The sequence below is a fragment of the Hippocampus comes genome, unplaced genomic scaffold, assembly GCF_001891065.2.
Source record: "Hippocampus comes isolate QL1 unplaced genomic scaffold, H_comes_QL1_v1.1 scaffold194, whole genome shotgun sequence".
Lineage (NCBI taxonomy): Eukaryota > Metazoa > Chordata > Actinopteri > Syngnathiformes > Syngnathidae > Hippocampus > Hippocampus comes.
In genome coordinates, this window is record NW_017805828.1 from 1,153,121 (window position 1) to 1,169,972 (window position 16,852).

General features: G+C 46.3%; 1 protein-coding gene across 1 annotated transcript in view; it reads right to left on the reverse strand.

Annotated features, from left to right (window-relative positions):
- Nucleotides 1-12,326, reverse strand: part of tenm4 (teneurin transmembrane protein 4) — a 164,929-nt gene extending 152,603 nt beyond the window's left edge. Inside the window, exon 1 of the mRNA XM_019887308.1 lies at nucleotides 12,059-12,326. The gene's annotated coding sequence lies outside the window, so the exon portion shown is untranslated. The remainder of the gene's footprint in view (nucleotides 1-12,058) is intronic.
- Between the last annotated feature and the right edge of the window lie 4,526 nt (nucleotides 12,327-16,852).

The following is a 16,852-nucleotide window of genomic DNA, read 5'->3' on the forward strand; positions in this document are numbered from 1 at the left end:
GGTGACGTGCGCGTTTTTTTTTTTTTGGGGGGGGGGGGGGAGCAATCCACCAAAGGAGCTCATGTGATTTAGATGAGCGTTTCGCTGTTTGAGCTGAGTCAGAGGAACGTTCACGTCAAGCCGCTGGACCCACTTCGGCTTCTTTGATGGCTCCGGAAGCTGCCCGACTGCCGTTTTACTGATTTATCGTGATTGGTCGACACCCCGGTGGGCCTTCACCGCTGTCCAAGTCACAGTCGGCGCGGTGCAGAGACGCGCTGATCTTTATTGATTGGTCGACAGAGAACTAGCATGCGGGAATGGACGCGGGAGAATCCCACTTAACCAGAGGAAAAAAATAAATAAAAAAATCAAAGCGGGTTTACGTACTCTTTCGCAACACCTATAGTAGCATTAGCTTAATCTATCACACGGGTGTGGTCACAATATTTGAGGGGCCGCCGCTCCTCCTTGCGAACGCTAACTTGTCACCCCGTCCCTGGCTTGAATGAAATCCAGAACCCCGTCTTTCGAAACCTTACTCCCGCGTTGAAAACCGATTTTGACATCCTCTCCGAGGTTTGGATCCGCGGCTTGATCCCTTCATTTGAAAGCCACGCTGCATGAGTACAATCGTCCAAAAATGAGCTCCCAATATGTAAAAATCGACTATTTTAAGGCAGACAAAAGAGTGACTTGATCCTTTGAGACTGCAGCGAAAGCGCTCTTATCTCACGACTGCGCAGCTCCCAAGAAGGGATTATTGGACTATTTTAAGGGGCGACTGCATGCTGAATCTCGCGCGGGAAGGAAATATTTGCATGCGGCGACTTTCGGGCGAGCGCGTTACAAAAGGGAGGCAAGGTTACGTATGGTCGCCCTGCTTTTCACTCGGTACACAATGCCGTGAGATCCGAAACGTGAGTTATATAAAAAAAAAGAATAATAATAATCAGATTGAAAGGCTTGCGCACTTCCTGCTGTGCAACTTAAATTGGAACCGAAGATGAAAGGAGACAACGGCAATCCACTGTTATTGGCTGAGCCTGTCGCGACTCGTTTCAAGATTCAGATTTTAATCAATGGCGATTCCAATTGAAATGCAAACCGGCCCTTCAAAATGAAGGCGGAATCCAATTTTTCGGATTCGAGTGAGAATGAATCAAAGCATTTGGCTGCGTGTACTACTCGCCACGGGAATGGCAACGCATGCGACGTACGAATGTGGGGAGCGCGCAGCGTCGTGCCAAGCGTGCCGAAGTGTTTGCGCGTTTATGGGAGTGTTGCGCCGGCGAGTGACCATTTCAATTAAACTGTCGAGCAATCAGTCAATAAAAGCCGACAGAGGCCTTTGTCGTTACTTTGCTGTTGGCCTCGGACGCCGTGCGAGCACAGCGGGAGTTTGCAAACTTTGGACCGGGGAGACAAACCTTCCCAGGTTAGCTTAGCATTAGCTAGCTAGTACACGGATAGATTTCAAACTTTACCAAAAGCATTAAAAAAAAGAAGAAAAAGATCCGGGGTTCTGGCATTGGCCAGTGTACGGCGAGAGATCCTGGAGATTCAAGTAAGTTAGTTTAAACTAAAAAGGAAAACCTTTCCGTCGCTTGCCGCGGCTACGTGAGCGCGTCCGAGTGCTCTCTGATCTGTTTTCCAAAAAGTGAACATGGCGTGAATAAAATACAGTACAAGTGCACACCATTTACCTTTAGGATCGAATTGGACTTTTCATTTTTCGCAGTATGACACTTTTTTGGGGAGGGAGGGAAGTACAATTAGTAACCCATTCAAGTCTTGCTGGTTAAACGGTAAACAAATATGCAAATGCAGATTTTGTGTGTAAATCCAATCTCTGTCTCCCCCGTGCCCCTACCCAGTCCTTTTTTTTTTCTTGAATTAAAACAAGCATCTGTACTACTTGAGTATGTGAGTAATTTTATCTGCGCTGCCTACATCTTCATTCATAGTCCCATGTAAAAATGCTAAGCAGGTGCATTAGTGTCTCAAATGCTGGAACGGTAAAACGGAGCAGTTGGCGACGAAAATAATCCCGTCACCTTGCTCGCACCGTAACACTTGGCCGCCTCGCGCAGCCTCCGAGCGCCCCGCGAGCAGATGGACGTGTTAACACGTCCCTCGCAGTGTCGTTTCCACATTTTCCACTCGCACAAACATGCTGATTTGTGCGCCTGTTATTTTTTTTAACAAGAAAATCGCAGAAAGCCAGGCAGCATATTGACATCGAAGTCCAAAAAGACAGTCGACGGGTGGACGCATACAATCGGCACTCTCGAGGTAAATAACACGCCGGCGCCCTTCTCCTCCTCCAACGTGACTGCGAGAGTCAGTGAAATGAAAAAGGGAAAAAAAAAAAAAACATCAGCGGCAGTTGTCGGTAACAAGTGTTTTGATCCACTTGGACTCAACGAGAGAGGCTGAGCCTGAGGGCCTCGGAACTCGCGCGCCGTCATGGCCGACTCCAGAAGACGAGGTACAAATTAGTCGCAAGCCCTTTCGACGGAGGCCTTTTGTTTTGTTTTGTTTTTTTCCCCCCTGCAACGCTGCGTCGCTCCTCATTGATTCTTTTTACTCGCACATAATATGACAAACGCAGACTGAAACAAAAGCTTTGGGATTGGGATGCGTGAACAAACTACTTAAGTTTAATAGTTATCCATCCGTAAAACCCATCATCGGGGTACCTTGGCTGCAAAGTGGTCCGAAAACATATTTTTGCAGCATCTTACGTTGGGAAATTATGTCGAAATTCCATACATTTGCATTTTGTATTCGCACTATTCATTGCGCCGCCCCGTAATCGCCTTTCAGGCAGCGGCAAAGGACTACTTTTGTCGAAATGAACTTCCTCAACTCACTTCAACAAATCCTTGGAATTCAACGAAGAACAGATGAGTATTTTTCAATGAGCAAATCACGAATAGGAGAATTGCAAAATACCAAGCGACGACTTTCATCTCAATGAAGCTCCTCAGCTCAGTTCAACAGTTCATTGGCAAGATGCCATCATATGGCGCTATGCATGGCCGGAGCCCACAAACAGCAAACAGTTGACTGATTTCGCAAATAACAGAGGAACCCCACCCCCTCCCCCCGCCCCACAGACCATTGCGAAATTGAAAAAGCCGAAATACAAATAATCAAGGCTTGGCTTTCCATCCTCTTGTTTGACTTGTTTAGCGTCTGACAGTGTTTAATCACGTCGGTGCACATTCACCACGCGACTTTGGGATTTAGCACAGTGGCTTAAAAGTCAACACTCCACAACTGTAAGAGGAGCCCCTACAGCGAAACATGTTTCTTGACGCTGTTTTAATTTCTGCAAAACAGGCACCAGAAAAGAACAACCTTTGTGCTGTTTTTGTTTTTGGTGTCGGAGCGAGTGGACCAGCTGAAAGGCATTGGCTCAATACGACACGCTTGGTTGAGCCAGAACGTCAGCGCTGGACCAAACTGACGAGCGTCCAGCTCGGGAGCGGCGCCAGGCCCCGATGTGCTTCCTGGCGTCCGCATGCGGTCACGCGACGGCAGAGAGGGTCGCCGCGCGTGCAGAGGCACGCTAAGGGACAAAAAGTATCAGGCCACACCGCTGTAGGCACAACGCTCACCTGTCCGAATACTTTTGGCCGTGTATCGTCCTACCAAAATAAAAGCGGTCGACAGAAACGGTGCTTGGTGGATTAAAGTATTAGGACAGGTGGTCGTATCACAGAGAGCAAGGCTATCTCAATACTTTTGTTCATGTAGCATTGCCTCTGTGGAGGAACATTTCGATTTTGATCCCACTTTTTGGACAAAAGAATTGGAACAGCATTTGTGGAACTTTGCAAAAGGACATGCCATAAATCAAGGTGCAACGAAGAAGCGCGGCAAAATCGTAACTGCCTGAATTTAGGAGCTCCGAAATGATATTTTGCAAGAATGGGAACTTAAAATTCTGCTTCAAAAATGATGTCGGCCGGCTCGTTTGTTGGCCTTGCGCCACGGGCAGACCGGCCAGGGCTCCACTCGCCATGCGGTAGTAATGTATTTGAGCATATTTCCGAGTTCTGGAAGCTTTTATTTAGTGTGCATGCTAGCATCTTTTTCATCGATATCACTTTTAAAGAGGCCCTCCTGACATGCTGCACTGTACAGAGAGTAAGACGATCAGATGCAACGTCGAGACGAAGCGACATAATCTTCCTATCAAAAGGTTAATCCTGCCGCAGACGTGAAATCACTCAAGAGGATTCTGGTAAAGCTACACGCAACTGGACTGGCCCGCGCTCAAAAATCATTAGGCGAAGAAGAGAACGGCACAGGCCGTTTGAGAACATTTGTGGATCAAGTTGACCCGATTTAACATGATGTTTACATTGAGGGTCGAATTGACCCGGTTTAAAACCTCTGTTGTGCTGCGGGTCTAACCGAACCCCCTTAAATGGTCTGTTACGTTGACGGTTCTATTGACCCTCACCAAAAATAGAATTTTAAATATATTTTAACAGTTCTCAAAACGGGTCAGGCGGCAAACATCGTAGCAGACGGCGTCTCCATATCCAAAGAACGTTTCCGAATGATCCGTCCACAAACTCCCCTCCGTCATTTTTTTTTTTCCCTTTTACCCCACTGCTGAATACCGATTACGGAATGATAAATGGCTTTTTGTCTGCATCGCTTCTGTCACCCAGACGGCTTTAAATCAATAACACCCGTGCGTTTTTTAACGCCACAACACAACGCAAACAGACAGGTGCTGTTGTCGGGCGCTCACGCCGCCGCGTAAAAGAACAGGTCAGCACATTCTATACGTATTTGATAAATAAGGCCCGTCGCTAAAATGTCATCTTTGCGCCGCGGCTGAGAAGGAAAAAAAAAAAAAAGCCCCACACTGTGTCTGTGACTGGAGCACGAGAGCGCTCGCGGGCCGTCTCGCGGGGCCTCATGAATATTGATGGCGCAACAGCTGAAGGTCAGCTCCGCCGGGAGACGCCGCTCCACCACTTTGCTGCCTGACTCTCGCAAAATGTATAGCCCGGGCAGGCCGAGACGCGTGGCGAGAACCCCAGAACATAACCGACATATGCAAAAGTCATGAATGAGTTTCAAGTCTCAAGCAAGTCTCAAATTACGGTGGCAAGAACCCAAAATCAAGACCAGTCCCCAAATATCAAGCAAGACGATTATAGAAGCAGTATCAAAGTTCATTTTTTTCACAAAATCATCACTTATAAAACATCACAACTAAAATCAGATTTTAGCAAGCAGCCATGTTCTTATTTTGAGGGTCACAATTGCCGGGTGGGTCACTTGTTGCTAGGCAGAAGTCAGAGGGCTCAATCAGGATATAAAATATGCCCTCTTCCACAATGAAAAACCCACTGCTTTGTATTAACTATCAAACATTTTAGAAGGGATAAAATACCAAATACAGTATCCATACAGGTGACACACAAACAAGACCGTCGCAACTGCTCAGGAAGCTGCAGTAACATTCGTCATATTTTCTTCCCTGAGGATAAAGGACATAAACCTGTGAGGATTCTTATATTGTCAGTCTACGTGTGTTGCTGCACTGGTTATGTTCAAATATCCATCGCTTAAAAGGTTCTAACGCCGCAATCCAAAACGGGTTCATGTTGAACAAACCGCGGCTCTCTATCCGTTCAAAAGGCCATTTGACACGTTCCTTTTTTAGACACCAAATAACCAATTCAGCCACCGCTCTGTATTAATACATAATGATACTTTGGAATGAAATAAGTGTCCAAACAGATGCCTCGCCATGTTTCAAGCAAAATTCCAGCCCGCTGAATACTAATAAACCTACTTCACTTTTTTTTTTTGCATCCTTAGACATGATATCTTTATCCAAGAGATGCAAACAACCACACTCTTGACCTTCCCACAGCGGCTCCCCGTCTCCGAAGCACTCCGAAATCTCCCGCCGCTTGCGCATATTGATCACAGCGGGGTGAAAATGCAAAGTTGTGCGGCGCAACGTCGCTGCACAAAAATTGTGCTGAATGCAAAAGAAAGGCCCGAGATGGCTTCATGAAAGCTAAGGCGCTAAAACCAGAGCGCCGCTCGCAGGGACGGCGACGCGCGAACCACTGGGGCTTAATTACCTGCGGATTTGGCCACATTTCACCGACTTGCATAAGATGTCGACGGTCATGATGAAACGCCACTGGGGAAGGACGTTCTAATGGGAGAGCCAAACAAAGGCCGAGCGCGCTGTTAGCGGGATGCTAACCTTCAAAACACAGCCAAGCATTTTTTTAATTCTTCTTCTTATTTATTTATTTGTGGGGACAGGGGGAGTGTAATTACTGTCACTTTTTCCGCCCGCAGTTCAACGCGAGGCCACCGCGCCATCCTGGAAATTCAAGGCGGTTCGAATCGGCGAGGTAATTTGCCACGCTATGTTTTAAAGAACGCCGTGCGCACGTTTGAGGCTTGAGGAGAAGCTGCGAGCGGCGCGACTTCGAAGGAGCAGTCAGGCTCCATTTCTCCGCGCGAGCAGAGAGTTGTTTAGCGCAGGGGGCTCTCAAACTTTGGTTCGGGAGCTGGAGCGTCGGTGGGCGAGCCAAATAGTTTGCAATAAACGACTGCCATGTCATCTTTTGTTGAAATGCAAACAGACAGATGGGGACCAGCGCGCCAACCAAACAAACACAATAAAGCAATTAGTTCTTCAGCTCGGGGCCATTTAAAAGCTCTGAGATGAGTCGGATGTATCGTCACATTCATCTCAAATCGGATTTGTTTTCCAGAACCAAAAGGCATTTTGGGGGAGGGGGTGGGGGATAAAACCTCTTTTTTTTGTCTACTTAGAACGCTTTCGGGTCAGACCTGAAAGTTCCAATTGGTAAGTCGTACTTGGTTGGCAGCAGTCGGAAATGCTGTCGAGGAAGCCTACAAAATAAAACTTTTTATCCTCAGCTTTTTTTTTCTTTTCCTAGTGTCCTGTGAACTCCGTTTTGGATATAAACTTTTTTTTTATGCATTGATGTCAATGTTCGGAGTAATGGGATGATTTAAACAGTGGGTACTTCTTCCAAGGACAAAACCTCTGCACATTAGACATAAAATCTCGAGCAAGGCGGCTCCCGTTGCTTTTCCAGACTCTTCGGATGAACGTTGCCATTCATGAACGTGGAGACTCCACTGTGTTTGATGACACAGTCTGGAGGACTCCCCGCCCCTGGCCGGCCATCAAACAATTGACCGGATGAGGAGTCTTTGTGCGGGTGCAGGAGGTGTGTCCAGGGGCGGGGGTGCTAACACCTGGCTCCCCAATACAAACAACTCCGCCACGGATTTAAGAAAGTAATCCGAGCCCGGAGCAATACGGGCCCTCAAATTTGAGCACCTGCTCACTTACCAACAAGACACCGCATCGTATTTTATGACGGTCAACAAAACCAATTCAACGAGGCACGCCATTTTATATCAGACGATAATTCCCGAGGTCGTCTCGGCGGTATTTTCTTTCATTGCGACGAACATCGAAACAAAAACAAAGTACCCCGGCTGAGGAAAACTTGGCTGACGTCAAGTTTATAGGCGGAGCTTTCTCGACATTTGTGTCCTTCTAAGGCAGCGGTCCCCAAAGTCCGGCCCTCGAGTGGCCCCTATCCTGCCTTTTTTTTTTTTTTTTCGAAGTCTCCCTCCTCCAACACACCTGATTCAAATGATCGGCTCATCAGCAAGCTTGGCAAAAGGCTGAGAACAATCCCTTGTGAGGAGAAGCGGATTAGAAAATGGAGAAATGGATGAAAAAATGTCCAATTCTGCAAAACGAGGCTCGAAAAATCAAACGCTTGTCTCGGCTTTGAAGCGCTGCGGGTGTCGGCGTGTCCCAAGTCTATGAAGAAACAAATCTCGGAATTCACTTCTTTAAGAGGGTTATCCGTCTTATTTTATCTTGCGATCCTTTCGCCGTAACTTTCATCTGCTCGCTCAGAAACAGTCAACGGTATGAAGGAAAAAATATATTTAAAAAATGTATGTGGCGCATCTACATGTACGGGTCGTCACTCGTTCCCATCAAGTTGAGAGAATTTTTGTTAGCATTGGCTATTAGCTATTAATGTTTCGCAGGGGTAGTCATGAGGAATCGGAGGAGCCACCATGTGACACATCCAAACGGATGAAGCCATCGCAACAGAGTGAGAATGGAGACGCGGCGCGGCAAGGTCAGACAAGCTAAATGTCTTTCTGCTCCTTTGAGAGAGCGCGGAGGGAAAAGGTTGAAGAGCAGGTCACAACGCCGCTCGGCTCGGCCCGGCCCGGCCCGGCCCGGCCTGTCTGCGGGTGACTTGGAATAGCTCGTTGCGGGGGGGAGGCTGAAAGCACGTGGCCGTGTCGCTCCGTACAAGCCACGCCGTCACGGGTTACATTTTGATGGAGTACGTGCATCTGCGCGCGGGATGCATCGCAGAGCAGCCTCGGCTCAACGTCGAGCCCCCGGGCCAAAAAAATATAAAATAAAAAATTAAATACTCGGGTTGAGCCTGCTGAAAAAGCAGGTATACAAGAATTATTGATTCCTTTGACACCTTAGAATTACTGACATCAGTGGAAAAAAAAAAAAAACGACCACACGCAGAGATCCGTGTGATGATTTCATTTATGCTTCAAGGGGAAAAAAAAGAGCCACTTCATCCATTGATTTTTTTTGGCGTTATTTCTCCTCTATTTACATTGTAAGATGGCCGACAAGAGACTTTGCATAAATGAGCCTTAATCGGAAGCGGGTGCCTGAGACAGATGGGCCACACAAAATGCAAAGCTTTTTTTTTTTTTCTTTTTTTGCCCGTGTGACTGAATGTGGGCGCAGCGGGCCGCCAAAGTTGGATGATTAGTTCTCGGATTTGCAATTAAAGCAGAGGTGCGAGGGTCCGTTCATCTGCGCTGGCTACTTTAATTATGCATGCATCTCGTTGCGGGGCCCTGATATGAGGCAATAGTTTGCCCCCTCTGATGTTGACCGAATAACAAGAAGAAACAGCGATGCGGTCGCACACCGCTGGAAGGAAAAAAATAAAAAAGCACTTTTGGCTTTTTCTCATTGGTTCTAAGATTGCGCTATGAGCTGTGGGGATTATTTTGACCCACTGGTCTTACTCAACGCAGTAGCCGGAATACGACGCTTTAATGTGACGATGCAATGACATTTCATTGAATGCGTTAATTCAAAAGGGAGCGTTTGTATCTTCAGACGCCGCATTGCACTCGCTCTGCATGAAAAATCTCAAGGCACAGGACCAAAAGAAAATATCATAAAGCAGAAAGAGACTGAAAGAATGATGACCTCGTCTCGATTCGCTCCAACATTTAATCACTCGGGTTAAAATCTGGGCCTGCTTCACGAAGCTATCATATTCTTGGAAGAACACAGATTTTCTATTTTTTTCTGCCTGTCACTATATGTCGCTGGCAAAGAAAGATGAACCGAGATCTATATTTTTTGAATGAATAATTTGCATTTTTGGATCAATTAGGTCAAGTTGGATCACTTGATGGGGTGGCACGCTATGACCTTCCTGCGTGGCATTTTTGCATGTTTTCCCTGCACCTGCGTGCGTTTTCTCTGGGTACTCCAGTTTCCCCCCACATTCCAAAAATAGGCACGGTAGGCTAATGAAACACTTTGAAATTGTCTCTTGGTGTGATTGTGAGCGCGTTGTTAATGTGCTCTGCGATTGGCTGGCAACCAGTTCAGGGTGTCACCCGCCTACTACCCGAAGACGGCTGGCATAGACTCCCGCACACCCGCGATCCTCCTATGGAGAAACGAATTAGAAAATGGATGGATAATTTCACTAATTTATTCAATCTGATCAAATGCTGCCAGTGTACCCAATAATGTGGCTGGTGTGACTGAGGGTTTTCAACTGTTGTCCTTTGTCACGCGCACAATAACAAAAATTGCTTTCTGGCGTTCACGCTGCTCATAACAATCCCAATCATGATTATTTGAAAGGCGCGACGGTGTGTTGATTCCCTCCCGGCCGTCTCCGAAGGGAGCGGGAGGAGACGTTTCACAGTTTTGTCTGTGACGCCACAGCGCCGTCGTGAGTTCAAACGCTTACGGAGCAGTTACGGCGATGCGGCGACGTTCGGTGCGGAAACATGCGTAAGAACGATTTCTCCTGTGTTCTTCCCGGGGTGTGGCGCTAGACTGTATTAAGTTCTACTTTACATCCTGTCATCCTGCATGCAAGTGTCAAACAAAGAAATCAATGAAAATTTTTCAACGTCACGTACTGCACAGTCCACTTTTTGAATTTTATTGACGGCGGAAATTTCTCTTGGCATTTTTTTAATGAATTTTTGGTGCGCTTTTGGACACACCACAAGATGGCACCAAAGCCCAATCTAATGGGAAAGTAGTCATTGGTATCAAGGAAGTATGTTGAAGTCATACACTTCAACTGTAGTAAGATGGTTGCAGATTGGAAAGGAGCTCAGTTTCGCCTGCGTTGTTAGCGCAAGTTAGAGTCATTGCCGCACGTGTATGTTTTCGAAATCAAATAATCTGTCAACCGTGCATTTTTAATGCTAATGTGAGATGAATTAGTATGATAAAGTGTTTGTGGTAAACGTGAACTAATAACACAGGTCACTGAAACCAAAAAAATTTGGTGACGTCAATCTCGGGCATCTTTTTTCGCCGTTTCACGGCCTTCAAAGCACACCCTTCCTCTTCAGCGATTCGAACCCCAAACTTCTGCAGTGTGAGGCATATGTGTAAACCGCTTGCCCATAGTGCCAGTCAAATTCAGCTGGCTCGATGAGCCATTCGACTAATTATTCCCATTTCAACGTCAATAAAACCTGCCAGCGAATTCCGTGGCAGCAAGCTCCGCCCACACTGGATGACATCGGCAAGAAGGCTCTGCAAGTTGGCATCCTATTGAGTAACTTTGCCTCGTTATGTTACAGGTGACCCCTTGTACAAGACAGGACTCAATATCCAATCACGTCCATCACTACTCAACATACATCAAAGGACACACACACACACACACACACACACACACACAAAAATTAAATGAAACCGCAGAATGAAACACGCTCGGAAGAGTGGACACAAGTTGTTTCCAGCCAGCCAATCAGAGAGGGAGAAGGTTTGAGCTACTGGTGCTGCAACCCCCCCCCCCACAATGGCTCCCGGGGGTCCGACTCACTCACTCACTCACTCGCTCTTCTTACTCCTCCTCTGCTCTCACACACTGTTTGGGAACTCCTCAAAATGAAGCCGCACCACAACACAGCACCGTAACGCTTGATCGTTGCTTAACAATTACACGCTTGCACATTTTTAGAACTGTTTTCAATCATAAAAACAACAGACTACAATATGGATTCAGGACTTGTGGGGAAAAATGTATTTTTTAAAATAAATTTAGGAGTAGTTTAAATATATTCCTCGATATTTCAATCAATTTTTTTTGATAATCGAAACAATATGATGTGTACAATGTGCATTTACACAAACACATGAGCCAAACTGCTGTATTTTATATTTTGCATGTTTTTAAAACTTATATTCAAATTTCATAGAAAAAATGAAAAAAGGATAAAAAAAACTTATATAAAAAATATAAAAATATTCACTAATTCCAAAAATATTTTTTCTCTATACATCTATAAAAATACACGAAATATGAATCATATCAAATATGCATACTAAAATATTTTCTTCTATCCATTTAAAACAGCACCAGCACAGTCCAATGTGCCCCCCCCCCCCCCAATCCCTAAGCACTCCATCCATGATATTCAGTCCAAGTCCCATTTAAAGCGAACCCACCGTCACCATCATCCTCCCTCCGACCAACCATGTGGGGGCACATGTTCGGGACATCCTCTCGCCTCATGCCTCCACTTTACTGACAGGACCACGTTTCGTCACGTATGAACGCAAACACGTAGCGCGCGTGCAGGTAGACCAGCGAGCGAGCTGTGCACGCCACGGAGGGAAGGTGCGGTTCGGGGGGTGGTAGGAGCGTGGTGAGCCACATCTGCGTGCACGACGTATATTCCAACGAGCATTTCTGCATCTTACCATGGCGGAGACAATGCAGCAGGTCCCGTCCGGGTCCTCACTTCACTTGATGAGCCTCCCCCCGCCCCCCACTCCCTCCCTCCTTCCTCCAGCACCCACACTCGTGGATGCGCGTTATTTCCACAAGGCACGTTGTTACGTGAAAAGGAAAAAGAGAGAAAAAAAGAGGGAGAAAAATCGTCCCGTTTTCCTCCCTTGCTTCCGTGCGCGCCGCTCCGAATAATTTCAAAAAAGAAAATTAGAAAAAAAAAAACGGGGGACGAGGGAGGGGGGGAAGCAGGAAAACGAGGTGTCACGGCGCCGAGGTAGCCAGCCGATGTGCATGCAGGGGAGTGACAAGCCGCTTCTGCTTCTGCTTCTGCCTGCCCGCCTGCTCCCACTCACTGAGCACACGCGAGGCAAACAGGGTGCGTGGACGCCCCCTTCGGTGCGAGGAGGATCCAGTCCCTGCAAGTGGCTGCTGCTGCTGCTCGCTCTCTCTCTGCCTCTCTCTCTCTGCCTCCCTCTCTTTCTCTCTCCGTCTCTCTCTCTCAACTTACTGTACAGTATTCATTTTATTTACATTGCAACATGTGTCAAGAATTAGGGCGCCAAAAAAAAAAAAAAAAAGTACAATTTAGGAGGCCGATCATGTTTGTAGAATTTATACTTGCATGATTTTTATGGTTGTGTGGTTGACGACCGACCGCCAACTGGCCGAAGACAGCCGGGAGGTGCACCAGCACGCCCGCGACCCTCGTGAGGAGAAGTGGATTAGAAAATGGATGGATAACTGACGACGATGATGTCATCGGTGTTAAAAAAATAGAATCGTGGTAATAGCGTTCGGCGTATTTGCTTAAGGGCAAGGCTCTGTTTTCATACACAAGGTAACTCAATGCGCTTGACAAAACATTTAATGGTCACATTTAAAGGCAAAAGATTTTTGGAAAACCTAAAAGCAAAGTAAATAAATACAAAATAAAATAAGCAAAAGAACGTACAGCATAAGAATATGATTTTGGACGTCAGTGTTGCCACTTCCCAAACGTTTAATGAATGTTGTTGCATGACCTGGTCCCAGATTTTCTGGAACGTGTCGCAGCCATAAAATTATAAGTTCATGATTACTTGATTAAAAAAAATAAATAAAAAAAGGTTTATCAATTTGAAGATGAAATATCTTGTCTTTTTAGTAATATATTGACGATTGGCAAATCATCGAATTCTGTTTTGATTTAGGTTGAACACACAATTTGTTGCAATTGGGTTTGTACAAAAGTGACGTCCCGCCGTCCATTTGACTTGAAACCCGAAAGCCGATTTGGAGCAATCAATTGCGACCATTGACATGAGCGGTTTGGAAGGTGACGCAAAACCACCATATGTGCCGCTTGCCTCTTTTGTCCCGCTTCTAAATCCGCTCGCTACTCACACTGGCCGCCGGTTCCCGCTCCGAGCCGCCGGTCAAGAGTTCCTGGCCCTGGAAGTGTGTTTGGTCACCCCCCCCAAGGCCGGAGGGCGTCTTGCGGCGGGGTGGGCGTCGGTCCTCTAATTCGCCGCATTGTGTGCCAAGAAGTTAATCTGGGTGGCTGGGCTCAGAGTGGGACCGAAAAGTGAAAGATGCTTTTCACATGGAAAACTGGAGACGGGGAAGGGGGGTTCGGTGAGGTATTGCGCCCCGCGTCCGTGTGGGAATGTTGGCTTTTTGTGTGCCGCCCCAAAAACATTCAGGCACATCTTGAAGCTTTGGGGGGGGGGCATGATGAGCACTCAATGCTGTGGCTGTATTTTCGTTGGGACTGTATGGGTGGTTGACCCCTGGATCCCACTTCTGCCATCCGGTTTTGGGGCAACATAAGCAGCCAAACATCAATACCGTCATATAGTTTTTGTGCAAACCCTCAGCTCTCATGCCTAAAAGTGGCTCCTTGGATCCTACTTCTGACACCAATTTTATGTTGGATATTCTCTATATCAGCCTAGTAATCGCCATGTGTATTCTTTCTGTCTCCATTTTACGTGTGTAGATGGTCCGCCCTTGGATCCTACTTCTGACACCAAATGTGGCCAATGTGTCCAATATCTCAAAAATCAACATTGAACCACCAACAGCATTGTTTGTACCCCGAGTGGGTGATTCCCCGACACTCACACGCGTCTGGATTCCAGTTATTGGATCCCACTTCTGACACCACAACGGCATTACCATCACCAACACTGAGAAACACGAAGGGCATTCTATTTGTCCCCGAACTCAAAAAGAACCTTGGATCCCACTTCTGAATCTAAAGTTTGTGGCTAATACTTTCGGTAGTGTCCTAATAGGCTTATTGAAGTCCATCCTCGGCCCCCCCCACTTCTGACACCAAACACTGGGGCTAATGTTTCGTATGGTACCGTAAGAGACACCGACAGCTGGATGTGACGGTGGTTCCTGTTAGACACGTTCGCAAAGACCAAGCGCGCCGTGAAGAAGATGGATGCTGACACGTAATGAAAAATCTCTGCGAGGGAAAAATCCGCGACAATACCGCATCAGCGAGGAAATGAAAGTGTCCCGTCGGAGTGAAATGAAATGAAAGAAAGCCGTCATCATGGCTGCGCACCTCATTCCAGCGCCGCGTGGAGTCAAGATACTCGTCCAACTTCACTCGCCGTTCTTGGTTGTTGTGATTTCGTGACTTTTTTTTCGAGTGCGTCCCCATGCCTGCTGCGGCAAATCTCATCCAACCGCAACAAAATCCCTTCAGTGAACGGAGACTCACTTTTTTTATGCCCCTTCCCAAATCCTCAAATAAAGCTGAACCAATTTGACCGAAATTTAATCGATTTAAGTCCGGATGTGAGCCAGACTGGATGCCATTTGCCAGACATGTCTAGTCTGACTAAAATATTTGCGTCCATGTTGGTTTGGGGTTTCGCAACAAATTTGGACTCGGATCCAGAATAGAAACGATCAAGATGGTAAATGGGATTGATTTGACAGTATCTGCAGGTGTACACAATCTCTCTAAACTTTGTGCTCTGTGCGGGTCCTCGCGTTTTGATGTTTCCCTTGAATAATTTACCAGGTTTGCTGTGAACTTGTGCGGGAGTTTGTTCTTTTGTTCTTGTCGTGAGCAGAAGAAAGAGCAAAAAAAAAAAAAAACGTGTTTGCTTTTGAGACAAGGCTCAATGCTGCGACTCCAATTATTCGCCTCATAAAACCCCTAATTGGGCTTCGCTCGGCTTCGCTCCCCGCCTATTTTTATTTTATTTTTTTTTATGGTTTTGCCCTTCTGCCGCCGCTGCTTCTTCTTATTTTAAAATCTGCCTTCATCATTAAAACGTAAGCTCTGCTTCGTGACGCCAGCGACGTCTGATGTTTTATTTACATCACAGGAGGTTTTTTTGTTCTTTTTTTTTTTTCTTTTCTTTTCAAAAAGGCTATAATGCACATCAGCAGCTTTGCATCGGGTTGATTCCGGTCGAGTGGCGTTATAATCGCAAAGTGAGGCGGCGTCAAACTTTAAACTTCCTCGCGTTGACGTTCTGGGTGACTCAGTGTGACTCAGTTTTTTTTTAAACCGGTCCCACAAAGTTTATTTACACGGAGGCAGCTTCATGTCAAATTTGATTCGTGTCTATCGAAAGGGATTTTTGAATTTCTTTTTCGCTCACAGTGGAAGTTTTACGTGAGGTGCGGCCTGAATCTGCGCCGGGGCATGACAGACTGCGTTTTGGTGAAAACTAAAACAATGTGTTAGTTGCGAGTGGAAAACATTCACTTTTCCGACTAAGATGGCTGGAACGCAAAGCCTAAGTCAAGCAATTATCATCATAATAACAATATAATAATATAATAAAGGCTGTGTTTTGCTTTGGCTTTTTGCCTGATGAAGATCAATCAGTTTGTAAATTCAAATCAAGCCGAGGTCGTTCGGTTCGCAATCGGAGCAACATTTTGGGGAAGGTTTAACGTCGGCTTCGGCATGACCCCGAACAGATTGGCAGTCAGCCAGCATCCAAAACATCGCCCCCTTGCTAACAAGAAAACTTTCTGCTTGAATGAGCCTCTGATTCCCACTGAATGCTAAACAGAACACGCAAGAGCACTGTGACCGGTCATTTGAGTCGCTCCGGTGATTGTCGTTCAGCTGGAGAAAAGCATTTTTTAAGACGCATTGCGATGTGCCCGAAATACCTCTTCAGATTGCACGCTTGCTTTTTTTTTTTTTAGGGTTTTCTCATTAATTTACCGAGCCGCCATGTCCACCATTCTCGCCAGGCTGTAAAAGGATCAGGCTTCTGAACGCCGTCCATGCGGACTGATGAAAGATTAAAAGGATTGTTGAGATTGAAGGCACATTTAGTACCCCGCTGAGGTCCAATTTGGAATCCCTGCGCGGCCGGCGAGGCAGTCAAGAAAAGAAAAAAAAAAAAAAAAAAGGAACGGATGGTGGCCCAACGCTTGGCTATGAAAATAACAGCGTGTCACCGGAGATGCTCAAAGGAACAAGCCGCTGTTACGTGCTAATGCACTGGACGTACTGATGACTCACCCGCTTCCGTGTCAGGTGACTCGGGGGTCACATATATTTGTGGAAAGGAAAAAAACAAAAAAGGTTAGAAAGGCAAAACTTAAGCAACATCAACCAAAGAGAAATATACGTGCATGCATTCTTTATCCTCTGCAAAAAAAAAAAAACGGACTGCAATAATGGCAATTCAGTCCATTCATTGCAATGCGGGGCTCAAGTTGAAGTTCTTCCAACTCCGGTTCAGACAAGCAGCACATGATGTTTCATTTTGGGGTATTTTTGGATTACGGTT